This window comes from Scardinius erythrophthalmus (assembly GCF_964197995.2).
Source record: "Scardinius erythrophthalmus genome assembly, chromosome: 18".
Classification (NCBI taxonomy): Eukaryota; Metazoa; Chordata; class Actinopteri; order Cypriniformes; family Leuciscidae; genus Scardinius; species Scardinius erythrophthalmus.
Genome location: NC_138238.1, coordinates 10688575 through 10703328, shown reverse-complemented (window position 1 = coordinate 10703328; position 14754 = coordinate 10688575).

The following is a 14754-nucleotide window of genomic DNA, read 5'->3' as shown; positions in this document are numbered from 1 at the left end:
GTGTTTCTGTCATCGCCCTCATGCCAGTCATCCATGGCGTGACGGTGAAGAGCCATCACTCAGTGCTAATGAAAGGGATTCATTCAGCTCACCCACTAGGAAAGCGTCTACCTTTCCTCTTCTCTTAAATTAGTCTAATAGAGTCCCCTCAGTCTGCCTTCCTCTGCGGTAATGAATTAAGTGACAGTGAAGAGGCCATAAGTATGTGGGGTCCTGCGGGAGCCGCCTGTGAGATAGACGCTCAAGAGGACAAGACGATCCGTCTCTCTCTCGTCGCTCTCCATCCTGTTGATGTGCCTGTAGACACAAATAAACACAGAGCAAGTTGACAGGTAGACAGTCGGGTTTAGTAGGGGGAGCTAAGGGAAAGATTTATTTTATTGACACACTTTTTCCCTAAAAAAAACTAGCATGAGGTGATTGTTCTTGGCGGCCTAATTAATATTTCCCAACTTAATGATCCTTCCCGATATGCCCTGTTGTTTCGCTGCAGGAAATACACAGGAGAAATCAACAGAATTATTTGAATGGAGTGTCATGATTGATGAATGTCTTCTCTTGTAATTTCAGAAATCTGCTGACGGTGTGTCATTTATTGTGACGGCTTTATAAGCAGTAATGCATGGAGTATCTGTGATATAGGCAATCTTGTGTCTAAAAGATGGTTTTATTCAAATTAAACATGTCAGTTTTCATAGACTCTATCATTACCTGCTAATTTGAAGTGCTAGATCTTAGTAAAAGTCTGTTTTCTAGCAATGCTATTGTATATTGGTTTCAAACACCTCATTCAACCCCCTCTTAAATTAGGGACTATTAAAATTGCAATATTATATTTCTGCTATAAGGAACACAATCCGTCAAGAGTTTAAAAGTTTGGAATGAAGATTGTTTTTATTTTTTTGAAAGAAATCTTATGTTCTTACCACTGCTGCATTTATTTGATCAAATAAAAACACTAATATTGTGAAATTAAATAACTGCTTTCTAATTTAATATATTTTAAAATGTAATCTCCTATAATCTCCAGTCTTCAGTATCACATGATCCTTCAGAAATCATTTTAATATTCTGATTTTGGTGCTCAAGAAACATCATAAATGACATAATTTAATATTAGGAATGGGAATGTCTTTACTGTCACTCTTTGCTTAATAAAAAGATTAATTTCATAAAAAAAAAATCTTACTGATTGCAAGATTTTAAACAGTGTAGATTTTTATTTTTATTTTTTATAAAACATTTTGTTTAAACAGTTTGATGTGACTCATTGCTTTTTACATTCTCTCATAATTGGCTTTCTATTTCATTTTAACTGGCAAAGGTTGTCTAAATGGCACCTTCTGTTGTGACAACTTACCCCACACTGTTCTTATAGTGTTACAAACTTGAATGTGTGTTGTGTTTTTTCATAGGTAAAATGTTCAATAACTTTTTTTTTTCTTTTTTCTGGTATTCAAGACTCTAAGGAACACTCCTGTCCGGAAATTGAATTTCAGAAATAAAGCTACCCTGAGAAATATGAATTAAAAAGTCTGACATAGCCTCAGAGAACTTCAAGACACATTTCTTACCCATATAAGAAAACAAGAACTACACTGAATAATACGACAATTACTATTTATCGCATCCTTCGTAAGCCCTTCATAAGCCAAATCTATCCTTCATAAGTTGCTGGGACACTGCCATATGCAAAATCTTGACTTGAAATATCCCCTCAGTTTATTTCATCAGGAGATGAATGCAAATGTTAACATACTCAGACTCTGATGTGAATTGTAATTTTCTCATTTCTCGTTGTTTCTATTTTGCATCATGCAAAAAAAATGAACTACTCATTCTTTGCCCTGAAACCATATAAAGGAATAAATGTAAAGTAAATTGGTGTGAAATGTGGTTTTGGAAGTTATTATGTTTATGAAAAGCTGCTGTTGTAATTTCTGGATTTTTTTCTGCAATTCTGATGCATATACTGTATTAAACACGTCCTGCAACAGCATGGTTGATTTTCAGACGTGCACCACTGTTCCGTTGGCTGCTTTGAAATTTATATGTCTAAATCCTGTCCAAAGGTGGAAGCAAAACCATTGCAAGGACTAGAAACAGTTCAGAGACGTCTAACACGTATACAAAAGCAACCCACTTCTATGTGGGAAATACTGAATGACAGTCACAATCCAGAACTGTGTGCTGGAGCTTCATGCACTATAACTACACAGGCATGATTTACAAGTGAAATCTAATGCTATATTGATTTCTCTCTTGATATGTTCCCTTATTATGTTTAATTTAAGCTGGAAAATTTTATGTTACACCACAACATTCATCTAAAAGCCAAATGAAACTTTGTGAAATATTTAATTATTTTTTTGCCGCACTGTTGATTCAAATGCAAATGAATCCATTAAAGTTTAATAGCCTAAAACTATTGCAAACCTTCTCAGAGAACAACTGAGCATAATTACACTTGTGTTTTATTATTGCATATCTGATGTTTGTCGCAATAATTTCCATAACTCCGATGGCATGAGTTTTTTTTTTTTTCCTACATAAAATTAAGCTCAACGCATTAGAGTATTTGTCATATGTGTTATACGTTTTCTAGGCTTTAAATGTTCCAAAAAAAACATATTTGTTCCACATTCAACTGTTTGGCATCAAAAATAAAATAACAAACAAAAAGTGCTATAATTTCAGAACATCAAAGTTTTATGTTTTTTGGGTGTCATTAACAAAGCCGTTAAAGGAGAACTCCGGTCAATTTTAACATTGAGCTCATTTTTTTGTCAATTTGGAGTGCTGTCAATACAGAGAACGACGACAAAAATCAGTGTTGACTACACCCTGTTATCCTCTTTTTAAAATTTGCACCCTGTTGACTTCAATGGGGCAATATTTAAACCTGCAAAGTAGTCGATTGCCGAGTTCACGCGCGTGATCATAGGTAACTAAACCTATGACTAAACCTATGCGTGTGAACTCGACAATCGATTACTATGGACTTCAACCGAAAACAGGATGTAAATACAGGTATTTGCGCTGGCTTAAATAACATCATTTTTATCCATATCTTTCACATCTACTGCAGTCAGATTCACCCGTGTTCACTCTGAAGGAATCACTCACATTAGCTGTGCACTTGTAATGACACATCAAGGATGTTAAGAGGCTAAAAGCAGGTTTAAAACTTGCCCCATTGAAGTCAACAGGGTGAAAATTTTAAAAAGAGGATAACACGGTGTAGGAAACACCGATTTTTGTCGTTGTTCTCTGTATTGACAGCTCTCCAAATTGACAAAAAATGAGCTCAATGTTAAAATTGACCGGAGTTCTCCTTTAATGAATTGCAGTTTAACTCACTTCCGTGTTGGTTTCAGGAGAGAGAAGGGGAGGTTGCCGCTTGAACTAAACCTATGCGTGTGAACTCGACAATCGATTACTATGGACTTCGACCGAAAACAGGATGTAAATACAGGTATTTACTTAAAGTTCTCCTTTAAATCTTAAACTTCTGTCAGATTTTATTAACAGTGTTAAGCTCTTAATATGCAGTATTATGAATTTAATTACATTTCTGGGGAAGGGATGTTCATCGGAAATAGATAATACATTTGGAGATAAATTAAGAACACTTTATAATATGTTAATAATATTAATTACACATGAACCTGCTATTACAGCTAACATCCGGTGACAGGGAGTGGTTCAGGTTTAGAAGAATTTTAGTTTATTTAATAAACTTTAAGAAGTACAGTAGAAAAGTCATGGAATGTGGTCACATGGCTTTGAACCTACGTATGACCTCGAATATCATCAGCAGGATATGATGTCACACTGATCCACCTTCACAAGTTTATGCTCTGATATTTATCATATTGTCATTTATGTAGTCTCTAATGAGATACATGTTTTAGCATGGCCGAGTGTCCTGCATTTAGGAGACTTTTTTGAGGTATTGTGATGGCGTAGTGGGAATGCAGCAGGATGACGTGGCAGATGGTTTATTAGAGATGATCTCAGCTGGAAGGCCTGAATTACTGAGGGGACGGTGACACTCTCACAGCCTGTTGCGAGACACACACGCACACACACGTCGTGGACACAACTTGGCCACTCACTGATCCCATAGAGCGTTTCCAGATCACACAGTGATCTCAATGACCACATATGCTGGATACATATTCATCATGCGCAAACATAACCACTGTCCATTCACGAAAAGTTATGTACAATTCTGAGTTTGTACTCTTTTCATCTCCAAATATTCACTATACTCTAGCATGCAACAGTTTGGGGTCAGGATTTTTTTTTTTTTATGTTTTGAAGAAGTCTCTTATATGCTCACAAGGCTGCATTTATTTGATCAAAAACAGTAAAGCAGCAAAATTGTGAAATATTATTATAATGTACAATTTCTTTCAGATTAGAAATCTTTTTATTTTAATGCCACTTTAGATCAATTTAATGCATGTTTTCTTAATAAAATTATACATGGTAAATATAAGTAAACCATATGTAGGTTGATTTCCCTGAAAAGTTTAAACATTGTGGCTCCGTTTGTTTGGAACATTGGCTTAACCAGTGGTGTGAGTTTTGGGCGGGGCAGTTTGTTTGTTCAACCAATGGCAGATGAGGGGAATGTTAAGGAAACTGTTTGAATTATGATTTTTGCATTTTCTTTAGTCAACTATTGGCACGGAAATGAGTCACTTCAGCTTTAAGTCTATAACCATAAGGATTAGCCACTGATTGCGTTATACACTGGTCTCCAGTGCCAACCACTTACAGTGACTGTGATTGGGTGACCTCTGAGAGAAAGGACAGATGGTGGTGAGGGAGAGGGGTCTTAGTGATCACACTGTTCACCCAGGATCATCATATCAATGGTGGGCCATAGCCTCTTTCAGTATGATGGCAGGCGTAGTTTGTCTTTTGGTTGTCTGACGTGTCTTTTGGAGGACACACTCCACAAACACTGCTAATGAGAGGTAATAAAGACTCACACATCATGGAGAAAAACACACTTGTGAAAATGGCCCCACGCTGTGTACAATATTGCAGTGCATGTGAAAAAGCTGTCTCTGTTACACAAGGGCAGGTGGAGCGGACAATCTGATCACAACTGTTCATTCATATATTCTTGCTGTAGCTGTAGTTTAATGCCACGTAAAAAAGCAATCTAGTTAATCGCACATCATACCTGTGCAGTGGAAATACTTGTTATTTGAATTAATAACATTATTATTTGTTTTATGAATTAATTTGTTTTTAACTTCAACATAACCCAGCTCTGTCCTTGGGATCCATATTCACTGGCATATTTACTTTGATTGTGAAAACCTGTAGCACCACTTTCAATTTAATTAATGATGAAGAAAACTGAACTGAAAGTTCTATAAAACTCAAGCCGAACGACAGAAATTTTTGTGACAAGTTAAGTGGATAGAAACATGTTTTTATGCGATAATGATGAAAACATAATTTTTTGGTTTCTTTCTTGATATGATATGCCATTTCACTCACAAAGCCAAAGCATACGATATTGACACACTAAAGAAAAAACTTTTTGTGAACTGAATGTTTGATTGTTCATTGTGAATTATTCATGCATGCCTCATCATAAGGGATTGTCAATAGAGGACTAATCTATAACTGAGGCTTAGTTCTGGGGAAATGAGGTCCATTTAATGAGATATGTAAAAGATAATTATGATTATGACCCCGAGATGCAGAATTCTCTGCATAATTGAAGATAAAATTGCAGGAGGAGACATTGTAGCCCGGAGGCTAGACAACAAAAGACCAATGAGAAAAAAGCTTATTAGATGGGTGGTTACAGAACAGTGACTCTGCATTTTTCAGGGATTAAACTCCCCAAAGTTCAGTTTTTGTCACAGTTAATGCTGTTGAATTATTTATATACAACAATTATGCTCAGTGGATTATAGGGAAACACTGGTTAAATCAATTTTATTGTTTGGGGAAAGAGTATAATTGTTTATGATGCAAGGCTGACAGGTGCCAACGCATATACTTTTAAAGGCTTCAAAATAGCAAAGAATAATGTCATAAATTTGGATATAATCACCAAATATAGTGCCCATTAACTAGTGAAACACAGCAAAGATTTAGAATTAGGCATGGTTGCATGTGAACATATTTTGAAAAAGAATTTGTGAATGAATTGTTCTTTTAAAGAAATATGTTTATGATTAAGAACCAGCAAGTTGAACTTGATAACTGAATCAGTTTCATGATTTCATGACTCACTAAGCGATTTTTTTTAATGAACTGGATCAATCAGTTTATTGTAATTAACTGAGTTTGAACAAGTTTTTCTTTTGAGTCAGATCTTTTCAGTGAATCAGAATTTATATAAACTGGTCGAATGATCCGTCCGTGAAACAGATCCGGTTCTTGAGTTATCCTTATATCTTGAGATATCCTGTTCAGTTCCGTGGAAGAGAGACAATCATATATGCTTAAAACTGCATGAGGGTGAGATAGTAATGATGGAATTTTAATTTTTGGTGAACTATCCCTTTAATTAAGCCACTTTTTTTCATGTGAGATGAAAGAAAGTAACTGTAAGGCCTTTTCCTGTTTCTGCCAGGAACCTGAGCAGTACTGACAGAACTGACAGTACATGTCTTGGACAACAATTACCTACAACCTGACAAGGACCAGCTTCTGAATATGAGGTGCAACCTTTTCTCCTGATGAGTGCCATCTGATGGACATCAAAGGGGCGGATGAGGACAGTGCATGCAGGCCATTTACGGTCACAGGATGTAAGGCTGATGCTTTTTGACAATGCCAATCCTTTTTTCCCCCTTATTTATATTACATTGGACTCACTGAATAATTTATTTATGCAGAAAATATAAGTTTGAATGTGTTTCTCTGTTCCTTAAGTTACAATCTTAAAAATAAGGGTTCTGTATTGGCATTGATGGTTCTATGAAGTACCTTTAACATCCATGGAAACTTTCCATTCCACAAAAGGCTCTTTAGTGGAAAAATGTTCTTTAGATTTCTAAAATGAGTTCTTTTAAGACCTGTTGACTTGAAAATGGTTCTTTAAACCATTAAACCACTGCGAAAAACCCATTTTCAAATCTTTATTTTTAAGAGTGCAGTGTGCTGCCTGTCAAAGAGGCATATTAAGGCATTGTTGTGCTTCTGATGCAATTATGTTGAAAACTTAGGCTAATAAATAAATAAACTTGTATTTTATATAGTATATAAGTCCTGTAAACCCTTGATAAAATAATGTTTTTTAATTATTTGATTAACAATTAAAATATTATACATGAACAGCACAAAAAAAATTTTTACCCACTATATGTGTGTGCCATATGTTTTAATGCTTATTGCCATATTTCTGTTAGCTTGGAATCAAGTCTTCTGTCTTCGTGGATTTTATGCACACAGTTTTACAAACTAGTTACTCATGCGGTTCCATAGGATGCTTTCTTAGAAGGCAGCTACCTATTTAAGCAGCTCAGGAACAGAGTTTTTTGTGTCGGCTCTAAAAGAGGACTCAGGATTCAGAGTGTAAAAAGGTTTACCTGTTTCATGATTTAATAAGATACTGCTCTGTATATCCTTACTTGACTTGATGAGATTATAGTTCCAACCATATCTGCCACTCCGCCAAGTGTTCAAGCACCATGATGGCCTCATAAACAGGTTCATTAAAACCAGGTCAGAGGCAAATATAGTCATGAAGTTTAACGACTCTCATTCCTTCATTAATGGCGGCACAATTTTAAAACGGGGGGCCCTGGAAGCAGAAAAGCAATATTTTGCACTTGTGCATCAATTTCTGGTCTAATTAATTTAGCTTCTTAATTATACTGGTTTGATTGTAATGTATTCAGTTGATTAATGATGCAACAGGAAAGTTTCACTCTCATCTGGAGAGCAATTATCAGTGCACCTGTCAAGCTCTAAACTGAACTCTCTTATACAGCCTTCTTCTGTCAGATTGCTTTTGGAAGAGACCTAATGGTTTTGGCTCAGGTGCACAAACAGTATTTTTTGGACTTACTAATGATGATCTATTATTTTGCAGAAGATAGAGATGGGGTACAACTTGACTTTCTTTCAGCCAAGTCTTTATTGATTGAATGAAACCTAATTAAATGTAGACTATAAATATGTTTAACTAATAATGATGTACTTGGTTTGCTCAGTCCCCAGCAGTGAATGTTATCCTCTCTTGAGCATTTATTATGCTATCATGGTCAGTTTGAAACCTGGTAGAAATAAAAGTCAAAGGTGCAACCATCAAGACCTGCTCCTTGTCCTCCCTAAAGAGGAGGTAGGTGTCTGCTAAACACCAAGGAGGAGGCTACAATCCTTGTAGAGTGAGCTCTAACTCTGAATGGGCACTACATGCCTTGAGTTTGGTATGCCAAGGCAATGGCATCCACTTTCCAGTGGGCCAACCTCTGTTTGGAGACAGCCTTTTCCTCCCGCTGACCTCCAAAGGAGACAAAGAGCTGTTCTGAGCTCCTAAAGCTCTATGTGTGGTCCACATAAATGTACAGGGGGTGAACGGGGCACGCCAACGCAAGGGCTAGGTCTGCCTCCTCCAGGTGCAGCGATTGCAAGTTCACCACCTGATCCCGAAGGAGTGGTTGGAACTTTGGGCACATATCCAGGACGGGGTCTCAGGATTACGTGAGAGTCAGCCGGCCCAAATTCCAGGCATATTTCACTGACCGAAAATGCCTGCAGGTCCCCCAACCTCTTGATGGACGTGAGCGCAGTCAGGAGCGCTGTCTTAATGGACAGGATCTTTAGCTCGACTGGCTGTAGCGGCTCAAAGGGTGCTCTCTGCAGAGCTTTAAGCACTACCGAGAGGTCCCAAGAGGGGATGAGGCATGGTTGAGTCTCCTGGTACCTCTCAGGAACCTGATGACCAGATCCTGCTTTCCCAAAGACCTTCCGTTCACTGCATCGTGATATGATGCAATAGCTCCAAACTCTCCTGCAGGAAGGAAAGCACAGATCTGATCAGGCATGTGGGTGCCATATGGTGCCCCTTCCCTGAGAAAGAAGGTCTTTCCTCAGGGCAATCCACCAGTGAGGGACTGTCATGAGGAGCATCAGGTATGAGAACCAGGTCTGAGTGGGCCAGTAAGGCGCAACCATCAACACCTCCCTCATCCTCCCTGAACTTGCACAGTGTTTGTGCAAGCAGGCTCACTGGGGGAAATGCGTTAGCATAAATACGTGCTTGTCCTGCAGCAATGGTTGAAACTGGCGCAGGGCTAGCAGTACTGCTAGCAACTTGAGGCAGTTGATATGCCAATGCAGTCGAGGTCCTGTCCAGGAGCCCGAAGCTGCATGCCTGTTGCATATAGTGCCCCAGCCCAATCTGGAGACATCTGTTGTGACAACAGTAGAAATGCAAGGTCTGACCATGGGCTGAAAGTGCAGTGACTGCATGACTGCGGCTGCGGGTTCCATATGCCCCAGGAGCATTTGAAACTGTTTCAGTGGAATTGCTCTTCTGCCCCTGAAGGAGTTCAGGTAGTTCAGCACCAACTGAGCATGCTCGTTCGTGAGACGTGCCATCATGTTGACCAAATCCAACTCCATTCCGAGAAAAGAAATGCTCTGCACAAGGGAGAGCATGCTCTTTTCCCATTTGACCCGGGGCCCCAAATAGCTGAGGTGCACTGCTTACACAACAGATCTCGAGAGTGAGCCAGAATGAGCTAGTCGTTAAGATAGTTGAGAATACGAATGCCCACTTACCTTAACGGTTCAAGGGCACCCACTGCAACCTTCATAAAGACGCATGAAGACATGAAGGCAAAATCAAAACATGGAAGTACTCATCCTTCAGGTCCATCACTGCAAACGCACTTAAGGATGTGTTTCTGTGTCAACATCTTGAATGGGAGCTTGTGAAAGCCCACCAAGGTGGACATCGTCTGGCTGAGGGCCCGCTCCGTGACTTTCATCACCCTGAGGGCGAGATCAGACGGCGTGCGCAGTTCCTGCATCAACCCCGGCTCAGAACTACCCTTGTGCAGCTCTTTTAGTGTTTTTTAGTGTTATACCTAAATGTCCTGGGGAGTGGCCTGGCATGCAAATCTCACTCGCCAATCTTCATTGGCCTGTTTTCTTACTACCCAAAGATGATTGGGCTCCAAAGTGAGACCCCATACATCAGTATTGAGGATATGTAGGGGACAAGTCAAATGGGCTATGTTTATGTTACTTTATAACAGTTTGTGGTCACTATATGTGACCCTGGACCACAAAACCAGTCACATGTTGCACAGGTATATTTGTGGCAGTAGCAAAAAATACATTGTATGGGTCAAAATAAAAAAAAATCTTTTATGACAAAAATCTTTTGAATATTAAGTAAAGATCAAGTTCCATGAAGTTCCAGATTCTCTGCCAAATATTGTCCTATCCTAACAAAACATGCATCAATGGAAAGCTTATTTATTCAACTCTCAGATGGTGAATGAATCTCAATTTCCGAAAATTGACCCTTGTGACTGGTTTTGTGATCCAGGGTCACATATGAACTGTCGTTTTATGAACAAAAAAAATCAATGTGAAAATTATTTATTTTGTGTGTGAGGAATGAATAAATAAATTAATTCATTATGATAAATAATAAATAAATAAGGGAAAATACATTTTGCTTTTCAATGTCATCACGTTGTTGCTCTAAAAATGACATTATATCGGTGTTGCAACAGTGTGGTTAAGAAACTGTGTTACGTGAATCATGTGCATGTATGCATGATGGGCAGTGTGTAACTCTGCAGGCTCTCTCTTTCCATGTGGCGTGCAGATGTAATCAGGGCGTCTCTCTGCAGGGGCGTGATGAGCTCATTAAGATGGATCAATCTGAGGAAGCAGCGCCTGCTTAACTGATAACGCCACATCCATGTCTGATACCTGTTCCTGCCATCCTGGCTCCCCATCGACCAGACATCAGGGCACGCTGACATCCAGTGCTTTTCAGCTTTACAGCTCCCCTGGAGGGATTGCAGGAGTCTTTCATCTGAGCAGTGATGTCAGTTGAACAGGTCTTTGATCAGTGTTATTATTTAGATGATTTGTCATTTTGATGTGTGGTTTACTATGTTCCTCTCACACATGTTGGCAGATTTCCTCAGGGTAAATACTCCCTCGGAGGAAACTGCGAAGTCCGATCAGGGTATCCGAGATCAATAGTAACTGTTCAATCCATATTTTTACATCAACTCCATAGATTTGGATAGTTTGCAAATTGTAAGTGACACGAGCAAATGTCAGACGCATGTAGAGATGCTATTCGTAAGTGAAAATATGGACTCAGAAGGAGGGAGAAAAAAAGAAATAACATGTTAGCAGATGTATTAATTCCTCCACAGCTGTGGCTATTTTTGAGCCACATTTAAACGTTTCATCCTACACATTGTGACAGATCGATGTGAAAATATATAAATAAATGGGATAGACATAGCCAACGAAACCTATCTGTGGGTATTGGTGTCTGTTGTGAGTTAATAGGATGTCAGTGAAGATTGATGGCCATGCCGTTGGGGGAAAGGAGGCTTGGAGCTGTGTGCATTTATGAAAATGGGCCGAAAGGACGAGAGGTGGCCATTATTCTCAAACGTCAGAGTGTTGGATATGATTTGGATACTTGGAGCTTCATTTATTCATGCTAACTAAAGTTTGTATTTGCACTTTTGCAAGGTGGAGGCTGGACTTGGGGGCAAAGAATACATTTTCAGAAGTTTATTCAAAATTTGCAAAGGTGTAGCTCAAAATCCAAAATAGTAAAGGTCAATATTTAAACAGTCAGTAACCAAATTTAAATTGATTGGCAAAAGGGTACAAAGAGGCAAGAAGTAATTATCATGGCAGTTTGGAAATTTGGTGAGTGGCACTAAATGGTTAATGGTCTATTTCATTTGTGTGGTCTATTTCTTAATGACATACCCCCTTCACTAAAGCCAGGGCCGCCCTAACCAATAGCAGCAACCATGCCAGTTTAGCAAGTCTTTGAGCTGTTTATATGCAAGTGCAATACTGTAGCAGGTGAGCTATGAGCAAGCTTACTACATCAGAAAAGCCATACTTTATGGAATGCAAACAACAAAAGGTGTTAGTTAACTAATCGTGCACCATATGGTAAAATCATGTTGTGCAAGGAAATATACAAATATAAATCTTTATTAATCATTAATCTACCCCGTAATCATAATTTGTGTCAAAAGGAATACACATTGTTAGTGTTTTACTGCTACTAGTGTTGATTGGGATGCTTTTGCAAAAAATGTATGCAGAATTTTTGTAGATTTTTCCAATAAGCCAATGTTGTGTTTTTCAGTAAATAACAACTTGCATTTCATGCCGTTCCTTACACAAAGATATCATATGGTTAAAGAAGACTTGAAATATAGCTCAAGGGTCCACTTTTATGGTGATTTTGTCCTTTTAGGAGCTTGACATATCACCATGAACTGTCATTACATGCAAATGAACTGCATAAAAATTCTTCAACCACAGAAAATATAACAGCATTTGGGTTTGGAGTGTATTGAAGCTTGTTTCCGCCACTGAATAATAAATAAATAATAATAATTGCGACTTTTTATCTCACAATTCTGACTTTTTTTCTCGCAATTGCGATATATCAAGTCATAATTGTGACTTTTTCTCAGAATTGCGAGATATGAAGTCAGAATTGTGAGAAATAAAGTCGCAATTGCAAGATATAAAGTCGCAATTCTGAGAAATAAAGTCACAATTCTGAGAAATAAAGTCGCAATTGCGAGATATAAAGTCGCAATTCTGAGAAATAAAGTTGCAATTGGGAGATATAAAGTCAGAATTGCATGATATAAAGTCGCAATTCTGAGAAATAAAGTCGCAATTGCGTGTTATTATGTCAGAATTGTGAGATATAAACTATTCTGAGGTAAAAAAAAAATATATTTTCTTAGAATTGGACTTTATATCTCACAATTGTGAGTTTATATTTCACAATTCTGAGAAAAGATGTCAGAATTGCGAGATATAAACTCGCAATTATGTGTTATAAAGTCAGAATTGCGTGATATAAAGTCGCAATTGCGAGAAAAAAAGTCAGAATTCTGACTTTATAAGACGCAATTGCGACTTTATTTCACGCAATTCTGACTTTATATCTCGCAATTCTGACTTTATAACGCGCAATTCTGAGAAATAAAGTCAGAATTGCGAGATGTAAACTCGCAATTGTGAGATAAAAAGTCGCAATTATCTTTAAAAAAAATTTATTCTGTGGCGGAAACAAGCTTGTGACATGATCGGGTGAGTAAGTAATATAATTCTTTTGGATGAATTATTCCTTTCAGATGTGTGCTAAAGGTTCTACATTGCATTTGAAAGTTGTTTAAAAACAGCCTATGTGTAGCTGTGTGATCCATAGCACAGTCTCAAATTTAACAGCATAAAATACATTTAATGTTGACTTTGTGCTGGAAACAGGGGTGTTTGATTACTTTTAGTGATTCAAACAATCTCCATAGTGCTCTGAAGCACTGTTTACCTTAGACTGACTGGGCCACAGACTGTTGAAGGTGACCCTTAGGTGAGGTGTAGCAGGAGTTTTTCTCCGTAAATCTGACATGTTATCTCCAGGGCTTCCACACCATCTCAGTTTTCTTAGATTAGCTTCTCTCCCAGGATCTGTCAACTATTGAGATCAAACCTAATTTTTCTTACACTGGTAGGGCAGTCTCTATCTCTCTCTTTCCAATGTATTTTCCTTTTTCCTTGTCCTTGTGGTTTGCTTTAAAAAAAAAAAAACCCACAGAGACTCTCTGTCGTTCTGAATCTCGCATCCATCAGTCAGCCACTCGAGCAGAGTGTTGTGAGCGTGGGTATGGATGAGATGAGTACTGTGTGTGTGTGTGTGTGTGTGTGTTGTTGATACCTCAGACTGCGGTCCCTGGGCAGTCTCATACACATCAGAAAAGGAGCCATCTGCTCTCTTCTGAGGATTTGCTTCAGGTCAAGCTCAAACCCGAATGTATGAGATGCCTCTGGAAAGCACAATGAACCTGGTTTAATTCCACTATAAAACAAACAGATCTTGTCGCCGTGGGTGTTTCGATAGACGTCTCCTGTATCAAAGGCTTCAGAGAGGAGCGTTTTTGCAGATTGGAGGTTGTTAGGCACCTCTGAAGACACAGACGCTTGTGTTTCATATATCTAACCTGGCTTTCACTCATTTAATCAGTCAGTCACATCAGTCACATGTCTGACTTGATCTCCCATCCCAATCTCCCCTCATCCTTCAGCCTGACAGCCATGACAGCCAATCCCATTCTTGATTGGGCTGACACTCAAAAGGAAACAGACAAATGGAGACCATCACCCTCTCTAGGGCTGAGACACTCTATCTGTAAATCAAGACACCCATTCCACCTTCAAAACCTGCTGGACAGACAGAGAGACACATATCCGCAACAAAAAGTCAAAGCAACATCAAACGAAAGATTTAAAGTCTTGCACAACTGCTTCCCCCGTCCGTCCCGGTGAAGACTATGTGCACTTAAACCTTCAAATGTGCGGTGATTTATTCAGGATGTTCACAAGAACAATCCTCTTCTTTATAATAGTTATGTAAGAAGAAACATATTTATCTCACAGAGGCTCTGAAACTTTTTAAAATGGAAGATTTTCAGTAATAGGCTACAATATAAAATAAAATAATGAAATTTATATATACATTTA